The sequence below is a fragment of the Rutidosis leptorrhynchoides genome, chromosome 2, assembly GCF_046630445.1.
Source record: "Rutidosis leptorrhynchoides isolate AG116_Rl617_1_P2 chromosome 2, CSIRO_AGI_Rlap_v1, whole genome shotgun sequence".
Classification (NCBI taxonomy): Eukaryota; Viridiplantae; Streptophyta; class Magnoliopsida; order Asterales; family Asteraceae; genus Rutidosis; species Rutidosis leptorrhynchoides.
The window spans coordinates 481426512-481442072 of record NC_092334.1 but is presented as its reverse complement, the minus strand read 5'-3'; positions in this window follow the sequence as shown (position 1 = coordinate 481442072).

The following is a 15561-nucleotide window of genomic DNA, read 5'->3' as shown; positions in this document are numbered from 1 at the left end:
TGAAAAATGGTTTGATCAGACGATCTGTCGCGTTTTAGTGTGTCCCATCGCATTCTGGTTTGTCGCGAACAGCGACAAAGCTGTCTGGGATGCGATAGCTCCAGAACCCCACTTCTGTCAAGGTTATCGCGTTTGAAACATGTTTGTCACGTTTGGTTGTCGCGGAACGCGACACTGTGTCGCGAAACGCGACTCTGTGTAGCGAAACGCGACAAATGTCGCTGAAATGACTTTTTAGTCATTTTAAATGGCATCTTTTGGGGGCATATTAGTCTTTTCACTTATGGCCAGTTTTGGGGAGTCTAAAACTGGTTCAACCTTATCCCATCCTCATTTATCACTTTCTCATCTACCCAAATTAAATCTAGAGAGAGATAAGGTTTTAGAGTGAGAGAGCTCACTTTGGTGAAGAAGAAGGCCAAATCTCACCCGAACCCAAGCTTTAAAGTTGTTCCCTACGTCACTAACTACGTTGTGGTTGTATTGGTAAGTCTTAACTCTATGTTTTGAGTTTTAATTAGTTTATGGTTAAGGTTTTGTTTACTTGAGTCTTGTATGACCCATTTGGGGGTTAAATGGGTGAATTTGGGTTATATTGATGAAAGGAAAACCCAAATGGCTATAATCTAGGTTTTGGTCATGTAAATTGAGATTTGTAAGTGTTAATTGTGTTGTTAGGCACTAAAACACTTGTTAGATGTTGAAAGATTGTAAATGGGTTAAGTTTGACGAAATTTGTAAGTCTAAGTGTTAAAATGGGTCAAATGGGTAATGTTGACCTAATTGGGTGAAATGGGTATGAAATACCCTAAGTTTATGTTAGTTAGAGTTAGTAGACTTTAAATCACTAGCTTTAATGATTAAAGATGAGTCTTGGCCATTTATGGGCGTTTTTGGTGTAGTTGAGTTATTTAATGCAATTGGGTCATTAAATGCTCAAGTGTAAGTATTGTGGTTGGTTCCACAAGTTGTGTATTGAATGTGTACTTAATGTATTAGGTACGTTGCTTTGAAGTTTCGGAAGTGCATAATCATCATCTTGGTGTTAAGGTGAGTGAAATAATTATGCGTGTACGTATATAATGTATTTATTTGTGTAGCGTGGAATGTAGAATTGTCGCGGTGTTTAAGACACCACATTCTATGTAATGAGTGGAATTGTCGCGGTGTTCAAGACACCACTCATTGGTTTGATTGACATGTGAAATTATCGCGGCATTCAAGACACCACATTGTCATGGGAGTGGAATTGTCGCGGTGCTCAAGACACCACTCATTGGTTTAATTGACATGTGGAATTGTCGCGCTGTTCAAGACACCACATTGTCATGGGGTGAGTTAGTCGCGGTGTTCAAGACATCACACGGGAGATTAGTGAATACGCGGAGTAATGTACACTAATGGATGTTATGAACTCCGACGGTCTTTCAAGTACCGTTCCCTTGTTTGATTGGTTAACCATGGTTGTGTGAATTTGTATTTAGCATATTAAATTGTGAACCATATGCTATTGTTATTGCTCGCTCATTGTGAATCGCGGATAGTAGTTTATGCATGATGTTTGCATGGTTGTCGAATTGCTTGCTTGTATGCGGTATTGTGTTTGTGATTGCAAGTAAGTAGGTTATATATGCATGTGTATACTTATTGCACTCACTAAGCGTTAGCTTACCCCTCTCATTGTTTATCTTTTTAGATGCAGGTGCGGAGAACGGAAAGGGGATTGTTGGATACTAGTTCCCCATGTTGGATTTGTGTTGAAGGTTTTGAAGCCGACCTAGCGTTTTGGGTAGTTTAGCCCCAAACCATGCTCGGGTGTAGTTTGGATTAAAACTATCAATTTAAGTGGGTCGAACTTATATTACATTTGATTAATGGCCTTCGCGCCTTTTGTAAACATTAAACTTGTGATATTGTTAAATGGGATATATGTAACCGTTTAATTGGGCGCTAATGGTTGTTATTTAAAAAAAATTACTCGTTTTAAATACGGGTTGGGTTGTTTCAAGTGGTATCAGAGCATGGTCTAAGGGATTTAGGCGACTTGAGATAGGTGCCTAGACTTAGATTTTATTGTGTGCGCGCTTTATGCGGGACTTGTAGGACTTCGAGTCGGATCGAGTTTGGTTAGTGCATAGGGTTATGTGAACTAACCTTGCGCTATTGGTTTTGTGTTGTATTTGAAATCCATCAAGCGAGATATACGTTGTACTAGCAAGTTAATGTGAGGTGCTCGCATAATAATGACTAGCTACCATTATTACGGGTGCAATTTGTGTCAAACAAGCGATGTACGATGATTGTTGAGCAAGATGAGGTGTTGAGGTGTATATGTGTATATATATATGTCATGTCTTTTCGTTTCGATGTTTAACCTCTTCCGTTTTATAGAATGAAGATGAGAAACGGACACGACACCGATAATGGGGGCACGAACGAGGACCCCGAGTTCACGGCCAAGGTTGAGTCCATTTTGAAAAGTCATCATGCGTCGTTCCTAGAAGATGTTAAGAAGATGTTTCTAGATATGATTGACGAGAAATTAGTCAACGTAGTAAAGGAGCAAATTAAAGTTGTCCTTCAAGAGGACAATGTTGGAAGACGAGACTTTTTCTATAAGAATTTCAAAGATGCTCAACCTCCTACTTTTGAGGGCGAACGGGACCCACTTAAGAGTGCCCGATGGATCTCCGATATGGAGGGGGCTTTTCATACTTGTGAATGCCCTCTTGACAAAAAGACGAGGTATGGTTGTAGCATGTTGAGGGGCGATGCTAAGTTGTGGTGGGACGCGAAAATCCAACTTTATGGTGAAGAACAATGCATGGAATTCACTTGGGATGAATTCAAGGCGGAATTTTTTGACGAATACTGAACTTCGGCCAATCTTACAAGGCTTAAGGACGAATTACGTTCCTTAAGGCAAGGGTCGATGGATTTGAACACTCTCAAATTCTTTTTCTTGTCCAAGACCCAATTTTTCCCGGAGTATGTCGGGAATGATAAAATGTTGAAGGAAGACTTCTATCGAATCTTGAACGATAGTTATCAAGAGAAGATTAGTGTAAATGTGGTGAAGAGTTTTGATGAGTTGTTCAATATGGCCAAAGGTTTTGAGGTGCTTGTGTTGAGAAAGAGTGGCTTTACTTTTGGCAAAAGAAAGTTTGAAGCTACTAGCCATTCGAACTTTTCAAACAAGAAGAACAAGAAGGGCTCCGAGAGTGTTGGTAGTGTGAATAAAGGTGCTTCCGGAGATTTTCCTTATTCTTGTCACAATTGTGGACGAAAGGGGCATATGGCCCGTGATTGCACCAAACCATTTACTACAATCAAACTTACTTGTTACAATTGTGGTAAAGAAGGGCACCGAATGCCGGAGTGTCCCGATTTGAATAATGATAATGTTAAGAGGTTGGAGAAGGCGGCGGGCACGGCTAAGGGGCGAAACTATTTGATTACCAATGATGAGGCCAAGCAATCCAATGAAGTTGTCTCAGGTACTTTCATGGTTAACTCTAATCCGGCAAGGATATTATTTGATAGCGGTGCTAATTTGTCTTTTGTGTCGCCTCGATTTGTGCCTAAGCTTAACAAACCACTAGCTAAGTTAAGTCATCCGGTAGAAGTTGAAATAGCGGATGGTAAGATTGTGCTAGGGGTTGATGTGTGTAAGGATTGTAATGTTGTGTTTGGTACCGAAACGTTTAAAATTGATCCCATTCCGATGACTTTAGGTGAGTTTGATATTGTTGTGGGTATGGATTGGCTCGATCGTTATAGAGCCGATATTGCATGCCATGATAAGTTCGTTCGTGTCAAGACCCCAAGTGGGGGAGAGTTGATTATTCATGGCAATAAACGAAGAAGACTCGTACCATTATGCACTTATGCATGGGCACGACGTTTTCTTAAGAGTGATGGTATGGTTTATCTTGCCCATGTAGTTGATACTCGTGATGAGCCACCATCCATTCGTGAAATTCCGGTGGTTAATGAATTTGAAGACGTTTTTTCGGATGAATTACCGGGTGTCCCGGCTGAAAGACAAGTCGAATTTCGTATTGAATTGGTTCCGGGAGCTACTCGCATTGCTAAAACTCCTTATCGTTTAGTGCCGACGAAAATGCAGGAGTTGTTAAATCAAACCCAAGAGTTACTTGAAAAGGGTTTTATTCGACCGAGTTCCTCGCCATGGGGTGCTCCGGTTTTGTTTGTGAAAAAGAAAGATGGTAGTATGCGGATGTGCATCGATTATCGGGAGTTGAACAAAGTGACGATCAAGAATCGTTATCCATTGCCTCGGATTGACAATTTGTTTGACCAACTCCAAGGTGCAACGTATTTTTCTAAGATTGACTTACGATCCGGCTATCATCAAGTGCGGGTCCGTGAGGAAGACATAGAGAAAACGGCTTTCCGAACTCGTTACGGACATTTTGAGTTTGTAGTTATGCCTTTTGGTCTTATGAATGCACCGGCGGTATTCATGGATCTTATGAACCGAGTGTGCCAACCTATGTTGGACAAGTCGGTAATTGTGTTCATTGACGACATACTTGTTTATTCTAAGAGTATGAAGGAACATGAGCACCATTTGCGTGAAGTGTTGAAGACGTTGCGGAAGGAGAAGTTGTATGCTAAATTCTCCAAATGTGAATTTTGGCTAAGGGAAGTTCAATTCCTTGGCCATATTGTGAATAAAGAAGGTATTCAAGTAGATCCGGGGAAGATAGAAATGGTGAAGAATTGGGAAAAACCGACTACGCCTACGGAAATTCAAAGTTTTCTCGAGTTGGCCGGTTATTATCGTCGGTTTATCCAAGACTTTTCTAAAATTGCTTCTCCTTTGACGAAGTTAACAAGGAAGAACGTGAGGTTTAATTGGGAAAATGAGCAAGAAATTGCTTTCCAATTATTGAAGGAGAAATTGTGTCAAGCTCCGGTGTTGGTATTACCGGAAGGAATTGAAGATATGACGGTTTATTGTGATGCTTCATGAAATGGAATCGGGTGTGTTCTAATGCAAAGAGGTAAAGTCATCGCTTACGCCTCTCGACAATTAAAGGAACACGAAAAGAGATACCCGACTCATGGTCTTGAATTGGCGGCGGTGGTACATGCGTTGAAAATTTCGCGCCACTACTTATATGGTGTCAAGTGTACGATTTATTCGGATCATAAGAGTTTGAAACACCTCTTTAACCAATGAGATTTGAATTATCGTCAACGTTGGTGGATGGATGTGGTAAAGGATTATGATTGCGAAATACTTTATCATCCGGGTAAGGCGAGCGTGGTCGCGGATGCGTTAAGTCGAAAGAGTCAACATCCGGCAATACGAGTAGGGTCATTATGCATGATCATTACTAACGATTTTCTTGTAAAGCTTGGTGAGATTCAAATAAAAGCCTACGTTCAGAACAAACATGAAGAGCGGATTGTGAGGCAAATTGAGTCTATTACTTTAGGCCCGCATGGTTTGTTGTCTTTTCAAGGAAGAGTGTGGGTGCCTAAGATGGGTGGCTACCGACAAGTGCTACTTGATGAAGCACATAAGTTAAAGTATTCCATTCATCCGGGTGTAACAAAGATGTACTATGACTTGAAGAAAGAGCATTGGTGGCCCGGTATGAAATGTGATGTTGTTAAGTATGTTGAACAATGCGTCACGTGTTTGCAAGTTAAAGCCGAACTCCAAAACCCGTATGGTAAGTTACAACCGTTGGAAGTTCCAAAATGGAAATGGGAGCACATTACCATGGACTTCATTACCAAGTTACCAAGGACGGCGAGAACCCAATATGATACGATTTGGGTGATAGTTGATCGGTTGACGAAGAGTGCTTTGTTTCTTCCCATTCGGGAAACGATATCGTCGGAGACTTTGTCCAAGTTGTTTATCAAGGAAGTGATATCGAGACATGGGGTTCCTATATCTATTGTTTCGGATCGAGATACTCGTTTCACTTCTCGGTTTTGGAATAAGTTTCATGAAGATATGGGTATTCAATTAAAAATGAGCACGGCGTATCATCCTCAAACGGAAGGTCAAACCGAACGTACGAATCAAACATTGGAGGATATGTTAAGGGCGTGTGTTATTGATTTCGGTGGTAGTTGGGATGAGCACTTACCATTGGTGGAATTCTCGTACAACAATAGTTACCACACTAGTATTGGAATGCCACCTTATGAGATGCTTTATGGGCGTAGGTGTCGAACTCCTATTTGTTGGGGTGAAGTGGGTCAAAGAGAAATTGGGAGTACCGATTTGGTTTTAGAGACGAATAGTAAGATTGAGATGATTCGGGCTCGACTAAAGGCGGCGCAAGATAGACAAAAATCTTATGCCGATAAAGGTAGGAGACCGATTGAGTTTCAAGAAGGTGACATGGTGATGCTTAAGGTATCTCCATGGAAGGGTGTTATTCGGTTTCGAAAGCGAGAAAAGTTAACTCCTCGGTTTATTGGACCCTTCAAGGTTTTAGCTCGTGTTGGTGAGGTTGCTTATCGACTAGAGTTACCCGAAGAACTTGCGGGAATTCATAACACATTTCATTTTTCCCATCTCCGTAAGTGTCTTGCGGATGACTCGACTTGGGTGCCATTAGATGAGATTACCTTGAACAACAAGCTAGAGTACGTTGAAGAACCGATAGCTATTCTTGATGAGAAGGTTAAGATGTTGCGAAACAGGGAAGTTAGAACTTACAAAGTGCAATGGTGACATCGAAAGGGTTCCGAGTTTACGTGGGAATCCGAAGAGTTTGTTTTGGTTTATCTTCCGGCTTATCATGCGGCTTGGATCGCGAGGACGCGCTCCGATTCAAGTGGGGGAGAGTTGTAACATCCCGTTTCCCCATACATGGTTAAAAGGTACGTATTTTACCTTGTAAACGTTTAATATTAACCGCGAACGAGTGTGCATGGTTTAAATGTAGAAAACGTTGAAAAATGGTTTGATCAGACGATCTGTCGCGTTTTAGTTTGTCCCATCGCGTTCTGGTTTGTCGCGAACCGCGACAAAGCTGTCTGGGATGCGACAGCTCTAGAACCCCACTTCTGTCAAGGTTATCACGTTTGAAACATGTTTGTCGCGCTTGGTTGTCGCGGAACGCGACACTGTGTCGCGAAACGCAACAAATGTCGCTGAAATGACTTTTTAGCCATTTTAAATGGCATCTTTTGGGGGCATATTAGTCTTTTCACTTATGGCCGGTTTTGGGGAGTCTAAAACTGGTTCAACCTTATCCCATCCTCATTTATCTCTTTCTCATCTACCCAAATTAAATCTAGAGAGAGAGAGAGATAAGGTTTTAGAGTGAGAGAGCTCACTTTGGTGAAGAAGAAGGTCAAATCTCACCCGAACCCAAGCTTTAAAGTTGTTCCCTACGTCACTAACTACGTTGTGGTTGTATTGGTAAGTCTTAACTCTATGTTTTGAGTTTTAATTGGTTTATGGTTAGGGTTTTGTTTACTTGAGTCTTGTATGACCCATTTGGGGGTTAAATTGGTGAATTTGGGTTATATTGATGAAAGGAAAACCCAAATGGCTATAATCTAGGATTTGGTCATGTAAATTGAGATTTGTTAGTATTAATTGTGTTGTTAGGCACTAAAACACTTGTTAGATGTTGAAAGATTGTAAATGGGTTAAGTTTGACCAAATTTGTAAGTCTAAGTGTTAAAATGCGTCAAATGGGTAATGTTGACCTAATTGGGCTAAATGTGTATGAAATATCCTAAGTTTGTGTTAGTTAGAGTTAGTAGACTTTAAATCACTAGCTTTAATGATTAAAGATGAGTCTTGGCCATTTATGGGCGGTTTTGGTGTAGTTGAGTTACTTAATGCAATTGGGTCATTAAATGCTCAAGTGTAAGTATTGTGGTTGGTTCCACGAGTTGTGTATTGAATGTGTACTTAATGTATTAGGTACGTTGCTTTGAAGTTTCGGAAGTGCATAATCATCATCTTAGTGTTAAGGTGAGTGGAATAATTATGCGTGTACGTATATAATGTATTTATTTGTGTAGCGTGGAATGTGGAATTGTCGCGATGTTTAAGACACCACATTCTATGTAACGAGTGGAATTGTCGCGGTGTTCAAGACACCACTCATTGGTTTGATTGACATGTGGAATTGTCGCGGTGTTCAAGACACCACATTGTCATGGTGTTCAAGACACCACATTCTATGTAACGAGTGGAATTCTTCTTTACAAAAAAATCAACTACTTTTTTTTTTCTTTTTCCTCAACGATAAAAGAGGCAACTTTCATAAAAGGAACAACCCTTCATTGCTACCAAAAGATGTCGAAAAATATTCTTTTTTACAAAATAGATCAACTAACTTTTTTTAAAAAAAAAAGGAACGCTAAAAGAAGTAACTTTCACAAAAATAAAACCCTTCAATGTTAGACGTCGAAATTTTTTTTTTTTTACAAAATAGATCAAAAAAATTTTTTAACTCGCATTCAAAACGGAGCCCCCGGCGCGAATCGAGGGCTCCACAACTAGTATTATCTAATAGACAAAAATAGTGAATAGTAACCAGGGGCATTTTTGTCATTTAAATTTTTTTAAAAAAATTCTAATTAAATTTCACTTACCAACAAAGACCTCCACACTTTTTTCAAATATTCAAATCGACCCCTCAAACAGGGGGTAAAGTGTCAAATAACCATTTTCATAAAAAATCTTAAATAAACTCCACCCATATATTTAACGGGTCATATCTTCTCGCTCGCAACGAGTTAAATTTTTCCGACACCATCGTTAAACTCGAAATAATTTTAGGAACACAATGTCACCAACTATACGCAAAACGGACGCTTTTAAAAAAAGGCTAAAAAATTGGGGTACTTTTCATACACGTTGATTTTGCGTTAAATTTTTTAAACTCGATAATTACATAGCTAAACGCGGAGATGGACATATATTGTTAATTTAAAATAACATTAAATCTTTCACGGGTACCTTTTAGTTCGACTCGAGTTGTACTTCAACAACATCATTCTTTAGCCACGAAATAATTTTACAAACTAAACGCAATAAAATACATTGAAAACCGAACTCATGGCGCGAAGCGAGAGTTCAACAACTAGTTAATAACAATAACTAATAGACATGTTTAAATACAATTTTGTCATGATCGATTTCGGAGTTGCTGGAAATTCAATTATCAAAAGTTGACGAAGGAACTTTACTCAAAGTTTCTTCCTAAACGTTTTAGTACATGTGACAAAATGCTTATTAACCCTAGAAACAATCATTTTCCACCACCCGCCTTCTCATGTGATAAATACTTATTAGCCCTAAAAAATATCATTTCCACCACCTTCTAAAGTACTCTTCTAAAACCAACGAGCTTCTAGCTCAGTGGTACCCGATGCCTTTGATCCCTGGGCCCACAGTGGGGGGAAGCTTTGACACAAGGAAGGCGCAAGTTCGATTCTCAGTCTGGGCGCTCCGCATGGAATTATTTCTCCTCCGGGGGGAATTTGTGAAGTGTTTTCGGGGGTCTAGCTAGCTGGGGTAAAAATTGCTCTTGCCGCCACTGTGGGTACTGGGAGGAGGTACTTTTCCGGCACAGGTCTCTTTCGGGGTGGGATTGGTGGGTGCTACGGCACACAGGGTTAGCGTGTCCCTGCCATATATACACGTTTTGACACAAGTACTCTTCTAAAACAGTTTTTCACTTGTCTTTTAAAAGTACCAAATAGGGTTTGTTGTTTAACAAAGTGTCAAAAGGGTCTGCTAAAAAAGTGTCAAAAAGAATAAATATTATTTCATCAATTAGTAGGTTAATTACCTTGAAAAGTGTCAAGGCCAGTTGAACCTCCAAAAACTTATAAAGAAACACTTCAGACACCACAAAGCTTTAGGATCCGTTATAAGAGAGATCGTAACCGCAAAAAAATCCTGTCCCACCCCAAAATTTGAAATTGGATCTCCATGTATTAGATCGTCGACTGGTCCAAACACAAAGTTGCTGTTGGAAAAATTGGTTAAAAGTGTGTTTTCACCAACATTGGACACTAATTAATATATGATGAGTAGTCAATATTAATGATGATAAAAATGAGTTTTGTAGCCACTAACGAGGGCTTTACAACGAACTAAAGTGTGTCCAAAACGGAATAAAGGTGAATGAGATATCGAGTCTCAAAGTTGTGCATTTAGTGCAAATTCTAAAAGGTTTAAGTTGCACTAAATTGGTAGTAGGTGGAAACTAAAAGATAGAGCTTCCATTATAAATAGGAGCCTCATGAGTTTGTAGAATACACATAAAAATTGCCCAGCAATAAAACACACACACAATTTCTATTGTGCTCTCTCGGTTCAACATCAACGGTCTTCCCGTTCGACTATCTTTCAGGAATGTGTTCAAGTCCGGCAGTACGCTGCTTCGGACCGGTGTACCCTGGGAACAGGCGAAGAATCTGTTTAAGGGAATTGTGTCAAACACAAGCCCGGTTCAACCTTCAATTCGGTTTGATCGTTTAACTTTTTCAGTTCTTATTCTATATATGTTTATGATCTGATTATATTGAGTAAGATGTTATTATTTGGTTTACTCGTTTCAGTTTCGTATAATATATTCCTACAAACTTAAACAGATTTTTCTTTGCGAAACTGACTTGTAATTCAGATTACTTTCTCTGTTATAAACTGATCTGCAATTTACCATCTATTGAGTTCTAACGTTGGTTGGGAAAGGATATATAACAAACGTTTTTCTATAAGCAGTTACCTGGTTCTATTACGTTTTTGGACAGCTTAAAGGCTGTTTCTGGATAGATTTGGATATATTGCTGAACTGATTTTGAACAGAAAAATCTGTTAAGAAGCTGATGCTGTTCACGTAAAGAAGGAGATGGGGTTTGTTGTAGTCAATCTTCCACATGCTCTTATTGTTCTAGTGGAGCAAATCAAGGAATTAGTGGAGGTTATTCTTTCTGACTTGCTCCTTTATTCCACTGACCAACTTGTTTATTGCTATAGGATTATTTATGGTGCTTATATGTGTATATGCATCTTTGATGATGAATTGTTAAACTTTCAATAGATAATGCATGCATAAAGTTGTATACCCTTATATATTTGGTGGTTATATTGATTGATGCAATTTAATAGTAAATTGACATAAGTGCTCATATGCTATTATAAAATTGTTTTAACTTCTCTTTTGATATGTTATAATAAAATAATAATAATTATATAATTTGTCTATTGTGATGATTATATATAGATAGATAATGGATGTTTGAACTCTGTAGTAAGATATACTATATCTATAATGATTATTTTTTTTTTTTTTTTTTTTTTACGAGGAACCCCACTATGGGCCAGAGCACATTGGCCCCCCCACCGCAGGTAAACCCCGGGTAAACGGCAAGCCAGCCCTCCACCGCTACCAGGTAAGGCATTCTCCAGTTTGGTCATTAAATGCGGGCACCCCTTAGGATTGAACCCGAGACCTCCCCTTCACTGAAAGTGCTGGTGGCCACCCAGGCTAGGCCTGGATGGTTATCTATCTATAATGATTATGATTAATGATTAATATAGTCTTATAGATCATAACAGTGTAGCACTGAAATATTACGGAGTATATTATATCCATTGTGATTATAATAATATATCCACTTTAATCAATAGTGCATCCACTTTGATTGAAATAGTATATTATATTCCATTGTGATAAGAATTGTTTAGTATATCTCAAGCATATGGTTTAAGCAGCTTAATTTGTAAACTGAACATGATCATAATGTTGATTAGTATACGGAATAATAATATTCTTGCTAGTTGCTATGTTATAGTTGCTGCCACATATGATTAGTCTAGTAATTTGTTGATAACATGTATGCAATATGTTATCGCATTCGTTTGTTGCTGCTATAATGCATATTATGTATGTATTAATTTAAAAGCACATTGTTTTATGAGCTTCTATATAATTCATAAACCATATTGTTTATATAATCTATTAAAAACATATGTGCTTATGTCATAAACTGGTCGTAATTGGTTTATGATTTGTTGCCTTAACTGATGACTTTTGAAGTGTTATAGCATTAATATGTTTATATCGTACATGATTCGATATATATATGATATAGACTTGTTGCTTGACGCTTGAATTTATAAAGCAGCTGTTGCACTGCCTCCTAACGCGGCTTTTCCTTTTTATGTTAAAAAAATAAAAAAATAAAAAAAACCGAGAAGTTTACTAGTGTGAATTCAAGCGTTGACAGTAAAAGATGTTCTTTTATCAAATCACGCTGAATCTTGCGAGGTTCTTGACTTAAACCACTTCGTTGCTGAAGGGGAGCATGATGCGGTTCTTACTCAGCCTGAAAAACCTAAAGGAGTTCACATGTGTGAACTTTATGCGTTAGCAGTAAAAGATGTTCTTTTAGCTGACCACGTTGAACTTTGTGAGGTTCTTGACTGAACCTTGCTAGGTTCTTGCCTGAACCTTGCTAGGTTCTTGCCTGAACCTTGCGATCATGATTCTCAAATTGTGAGCATGGTTCAGGATTGGAATCATTCAGATTACTTGTGCGCAAGTCGATCGTTCAGTATTCGGACCGTTTCCGAACTGAATTCGAACTATATTTCGATCTGTTTTCAGACAGTATTCGACACTGGTTATAGACTGTCTTCGGGACAGTATTCGGACGGTTATAGACTGTCGCTAAACCGGATTTAAACTTGTTTGTTTAATAGTTGGGCTTAAACATGTGAGGTTTAATTGTTTTAGTTGAAACGGTTTTAAGGTAATACCTGTTTTGGTACCCCGTTTGAGTTTAAACATGTTTGGTTTACTTGTTTTGGTCAAAACCTATTTGGTTTACCTGGTTGGATTTAAACCTGTTTGGTTACATGTTTAGGTTGAACCTGCTCGGTTTACCTATTTGGTTGAAACCTGATTGGTTTAACCTAGTTGAGTTGAAACATGTTTGGTTTAACTCAGTTTGTTCACGGTAAAATGAAACTTTTATTTGGGTTGAAAACCCAAATTAATATAGTTCACGTGGTATTTGCTGACTTAAATTTTCTGTTTTGCTAAAATAGTTTATTCTAGTATATATTCCAGATTGATGATCCTGGAAAAATTGAATTCTGGATAGGAACTCACATTGAAAAATTGAATAGCTGTCAGAAGCCGAAAAGCTTGAACTAGTTGCGAGTTCCATCTTATACGGTTAGATAAAGGGTTTTCGATATGAAATGATTTTCGGATATCGGATGATATTCTAATTACATAGAATACATATACATAGTATAGAAAATCCCGTAACTTACGGAGGGAATTAGGGAGACATGTCAGATAAAGTCTACAGTAGCAGATACGCTAAGATATGGATTAGCATATACGCTAAGATATGAATTTGTCCATACACTATTCATGCAATCAATGCAGTAAGATGTGTCTAGACTAAGAATGATAAGCAAGTGAATCCCTAAGAATGATAAGCAGGTAATTTTCGACACGAAATGATAAGCAAAACTTTTGACATGCAGACACGGTCGAAGTCCAGACCCACTAGTGCATCTAAACAACTATCAGTTAGACACACTAATGCAAGACCTGGTTCGCTAAGACCACCACTCTGATACCAACTCTAATGACCCGTCCTAATCCATCTGGATGAATACATTACATTTGATTACATCGCGAGGTACTTGACCTATATATGATACATTTTACAAACATTGCATCCGTTTTTAAAAAGACAAACTTTCATTACATCGAAAGTCGACGGCATGCATACCATTTCATAATATATCCAACTATAATTGACTTAGTATTAATCTTGATGAACTCGACGACTCGAATGCAACGTCTTTTGAAATATGTCATGAATGACTCCAAGTAATATCTCTAATATGAGCAAATGCACACCGGAAGATTTCTTTCATACCTGAGAATAAACATGTTTAAAAGTGTCAACTAAAAGGTTGGTGAGTTCATTAGTTTATCGTAATCAATCATTTTCATAATTTTAATAGACCACAAGATTTCAATTTTTCCATAAACATACATCTCATATCAGGCATTTCGCAAATTGCATAGAGATAAAAATTCATTCATATGGTGAACACCTGGTAACCGACCTTAACAAGATGCATATAGAATATCCCCATCATTCCGGGACACCCATCGGACATGATAAAATCGAAGTACTAAAGCATTCCAAATTCCAGAATGGGGGTTGTTAGTTCCCGTAGATCTACCTTTAGGATTCGCGTCAATTAGGGGTGCACTAATTCTCAAAATTAGTGATGTTCCCTAATTCTTAGGCTACCAAGCTAAAAGGGGAATATTCGGTTTAATAATCCAGCCATAGAATGTAGTTTTCGATTACTTGTGTCTATTTCGTAAAACATTTATAAAAGCAGCGCATGTATTCTCAGTCCCAAAAATATATATTGCAAAAGCATTTAAAAAGGGGAGCAAATGAAACTCACGTTACTGTATTTTGTAGTAAAAATACATATGACGAAACTGAACAATGCAGGGTTAGCCTCGGATTCACGAACCTATATCATTTATATATATATTAAAACATATACTTGTAGTCGAACAAATATATATATATTATTATTAGTGATTCAACTGTTATTTTTAATGTGTTATGAGTTCCATTAGTAACTTAAATATATTTATTTTATATATCTTGAATAATTAATTAATAATAGAGTTAGGTTATATGTATTAGATATGGTTCTATATAACTAATTTTTATTGTAATAATTATAATAATATTAATAGTAGTTTTGATAATAATAATAATATAGTTAAGTTATGTGTATTTTTATATAAATCATCTTTATTTGATATATTAATAATATTGATCATAATAACAATAATAATAATAATAATAATAATAATAATAATAATAATAATAATAATAATAATAATAATAATAATAATAATAATAATAATAATAATAATAATAATAATAATAATAATAATAATAATAATAATAATAATAATAATAATAATAATAATAAAATAATACAATTTTGATAAACTCATGATAATTCTTAATAATGATAGTAACAATAATTTCAATAGTGAATTGATAATTTTTATAAAAATGTTAATTTTAATGGTACTACTAATTTTAACAAAAATTGTAACTTTAAAAATAATGATACATTTAGTAATAATAATAATAATAATATCTTAATATCAATAATACTAATACTTTTAATAATAATAATAATACTAGTGATAAAAGTAGTGATAATAATAATAATACTAATAATTATATTTGATACCAATAATAATATTAATGATAATAATAATTTGCATTATGATATTAATAATGATACTAATAATACTTAGTGATAGCAATAATGATATCAATATTAATCATAGTAATAATCATGTTACTAAGGTTTGCAATACTAATAATAATTAACTTAATAATAACAACAATCCATAATAACAATAATAATAATTATATAACAAATAATAATAACAATGACAATAATAATAATAATAATAATAATAATAATAATAATAATAATAATAATAATAATAA